This window comes from Solanum tuberosum, unplaced genomic scaffold (assembly GCF_000226075.1).
Source record: "Solanum tuberosum cultivar DM 1-3 516 R44 unplaced genomic scaffold, SolTub_3.0 scf00593, whole genome shotgun sequence".
Lineage (NCBI taxonomy): Eukaryota > Viridiplantae > Streptophyta > Magnoliopsida > Solanales > Solanaceae > Solanum > Solanum tuberosum.
Window position 1 is genome coordinate 137562 of NW_006239512.1, and position 4438 is coordinate 141999.

The window sequence follows — 4438 nt, forward strand, 5'->3', positions numbered from 1 at the left end:
CCATTTTAACGGTTCTACTTATAGGAAACAAACAAGCTTAATATCTCAAAACTAAGATAATAATTATTGGAATTTTGCAAAATATTCCAATCTCTAGCTAGTGTAGTCACGTTCTATGTTTCATTTTCACGGTCACTTGATTAAAAAAAAATACCATATCCTTTTCACTTCGAAAAGTCAACATTAATTGACCAATGACCGAAAATCCGTTTTCTAATTAGTAGTGATATATTAATTTGAAGATATCATGTGTCTATTGCTGATGGAAGGTGATAGATGTTCCGTGAAATTAGTCAAACTAGGTGTGTCAAAATTGACTCAGACATCACTATCATAAAAAAAAGATAGCTGTTATTTAGGTGTTTTTTTGTATAGTTAAGTTTTTTTCCCAAATAAAAAAGATATCATGAATTCGCTCAACATTTGCACCATATATGGTATTGTCAGATCAATCATTCTTGAAACACATAATATATATTAAAACAATGTAAACCTAAATAATTAAATGAAGCGTACTTCGCTCGAGTACACACTTGATTTTGTCTCCGAAGTATTTAATAACGTTCTCTTATTTCGTAAAAACTATAGAGATATAACATTAAAATAATTAGCATATATGCTTAGAATATGATTAAAGAAATAACGGTATTAATGTAAGATTCCTTCTATTGTCCAATGCCTAGGGAAGCTGAGAATTAGCTTGAAACAAGGAACGCCAATATAAGTAAAAAACAAATTGATTACTGATAAACGTAACCTGGATGCTTCCAACCTATATATATATAAAATCCAAATCTTCACAATTAGGAATATTTGTAATATATACGCTTCTCGTTACCGAGGAATAGTTGACTATATATATAGGTTTGTTATCGACATCGAAGGTTTGACTAAATATTGATTCGCGTTGTGAAGTGGGGCTAAAACGCTTACTAACAAAGGATAACTTTGATCAAATATGAAGGTTTTTATTATTTAACCATAGCTTAGCGATGTATATTCTCACACTTTAATTTATAAGAAAATATTTAAATAAAAGAAGATTAACTTTAGGTTAAAATTTCCAAGTATTTTCTTAATATAAATCTGCACGATGCTTCCGATGCTGCGGGGTAGCCTAGGAAATCCAACTGGTAAATAAATTCAACGTATTCCAGAAAAAAGAAAATTACTATTGTGGGGTTCAAAAAATAATCTTGACTTAACATTATTTTACAGTTTGTTTAAATAAATATTTTGATTTCTTCCTTGTTTTTTAAATAATTAATCTATAGAGTAGAATGTATCTTCTTGGGTAGGCCTCTTTTTTTTTTTTATGTCTGTTTGCTATCAAAATTCCCAGGCACAATCGTCGTGCATTAATTATGTATCTAATTATTAATAGTCTATAAGTTAGAGACACTTTTATGACTCTTTCCTTCAAATTAATAATTTGTTTTTACAAAAAACATGACATTAGCTGCATTTAAGGTGTATGTTTGCTAGAGTATATCTTAGTTTATTGGTGTCAGGCTAATAAAATAATTTTTAAGTCTAATTTTATTGACTAATATGCACTTTGCTTGCCATATCTATCTCTCTAGTTTGCTCAACGTATATTTAATTGTACTTTAATTTTTGCCCCTTACTATACTTGTCACAGTTCAGAAAATTAACTTAGGTTGAGGTAAACAAAATTCAATAAATTTATCATCAAATTAAATTGAAAAGTTTCCCATTTGTGGGCATAATTTGTTTTTTTTTTTTCAAATTGATGTGATAAATTGATAATCATATGTATATATGTGGACCAAACTTATTTTGTATGAACAACATTACATAAAAATAGTCTAATTTTTCTTCTTTTTATTTGTTCAACATTATCCCATATTATGAATTGCTTAATTACTTGAAATAATTATCTCCTTGTAATTTTATATTCATCGTTATTTGTAAGTGTTTGGACGCAAATTTTGTTTGTGTTTATCCACAAAGAGGATTCACAGCACTATATGGCTGGATTATAGATTTATATTCATCGTTATTTGTTGGTGTTTGGTCTCAAAATTTGATGCAAAAAAATAAAATAAAATTATGGACCAAAAGTAACATTTATCGAGGTTAAATCCATTTCCAATTTATTAACAAAAAAAATGAATATAGGTCTTGTAGTACACATGAACACTATTTTCAAGTAATTTTTGAATTTATGAGTATTATTACAAAGAAGTTATGCAAAAGGTAGAACAAATTAAAGAGTAAATTGGGTAGACCATGTTATTTTCCCAAAATTACATATATAGACTATTTTACACAAAACCTTTTGTTAGTTGAATTTTCATGAATATTTTGTCTATACATGATTCTTTTCAACGAAGAATGTAAATATACCTTGAAGTAAGAACTTGTCAACAATTGTCAATACAGAATTTTAATTAATATATTTCTCTTTAAATTTTTTTGGTAAATTCTTTTCTTTTCCCTCTCTTTCAGGGTGATCATAAAATGTTAGATATGGACTTATTGTGAGAAAATGATTGATTCGAAATTCTAAAGTCTTGTCAATTTATAAAGGAAATCAATATATAGGACCAAATATGTATATGTTTAGTAAAGAAAATGGACCATCAATTAGGCACCACATAATTTGCCTATCGATATATTATTATCGTTATTATTATGGCTGCTAAAAATTCGTCTAGTCTTGATCATCGATATGCATATGTAATATTTGTAAGGATGAAAAAATAGGAAGCAAAGTAATCGTTCATTTTCTTATTATTATTTTTCGAACAAATTCAATTTTCTCTTAGCTTTAGAAATTAATATCGCAATAATTTATTGCATGAATTTTCAAACATCAACCCTCTGCCCATCCCCACCCAACATAAAATTGGGGGTTGGGAAGGGGATTATAAAGGTGGGAAATTGAATCCTTACCAACAATGTAAAAGTTCAGGTACCAAACCGACTAAGCTATTACGATTTAAAATAAAGATAACTTGTTTGATCAATTTTGAACGAAACATACTCTTTTGCATTTTTATGTTAAAGTACTATTCAGATTTTGTCGTTCTTAATAATTTTTAACAATTTCAAAACTAAGAAACAATTTGAATTTCACAATCTTGGATTGTTAGGAGAAAAGACACCAGGAAAAATGTGAAATCTTGTAAGTATATGTATCGTTGAGACGACACTACGTACTACATGTCTCAATCTCTAAGAATAAAATACAATTTTGGTAGGTCAAATTTTGGAGTTATTCCAATTTGATAGATGTGTTCATACCGCTATATATATACAAAAATTAATCTACCATTTCTCAAATTTGATTATTAAATTCAATGTAAAACCAATCATGATGTGTGTTTTATTTGGGCAAACAGTTGGAGTACTATTACATTTTTCTTTTCTTTTGTATTCTTTGTCTTGCCAAATTATTTATGAGAAAGTTACTAATATTATTCTTTAGTCAACTAATTTATCAATATGATCGATATAAATTATACGTATATATTATCAGTATGTAGATATAAATTATATGTATATTTAATATAAAGTATACATTATGTATATTGTATACACATTATACATATTTTTATAAACTAGCTAGATGGTCAAATGGTTCAAAATCGTAATCATCCCATTTTTTATAATTGATCCAATTAATTAACCAAAAAGCATTTCATGTCATGATGAGACTGGTCTATATAATTCAATTAATAATTTGACTGAATATAGATTTTGTATTGACCATGAGCACTTGGATTTTTTAAAACAGAAAATCCCTAAGAAATTCGTACGTGCACATTACAATTTACAACGGCTTTTTCTTTCAAAAAATAATAATTCATAAGATTTGAGAAAATGTGGTAGAATAACTAAATATTAGAATAAAAGTTACTGTAGTCATTTAAAATTTATTAAATATAAATTTATAAAATGATTTGAATTATATTAAATTTATGAATATATTAGTCCAAATAAATATTATGGATTAATATAATTGAGTTAATTATTTAAATCTAATAAATATAGATTTAATTAAATCCCGCTCCATAAAGCCCATATGCCATGTCACTTAAATCTGATTGGCCGAAGGGAGTCCTCTTCATATCGCAACTCCCCTATTCTAAAACTATAAATAGGGGTCCTCATAATTCAGAAAAGAGAACGAAGAATTCTAAACAAAAATCCAAAGAAAACTCATGGATCAAAAGCCACAAATTTCTCTACAAGCTATAAGTTTAAGAATTCAAGAACTCAAGAATTCAAGAACTCGAGAGTTCAAGAATTCAAGAATTCAAGTTTAAGAATTGAAGATTTGAAGAAGTCAAGAGATCAAGATAAAGTTCAAGTTCAACAACAATCAAGATCAAGACCGCCGGATTCAAGATCAAGCTCGAAGCCCTTGGATTCAACTAGAAGTCAAGATCAAGATAAAGTTCAAGTTCAA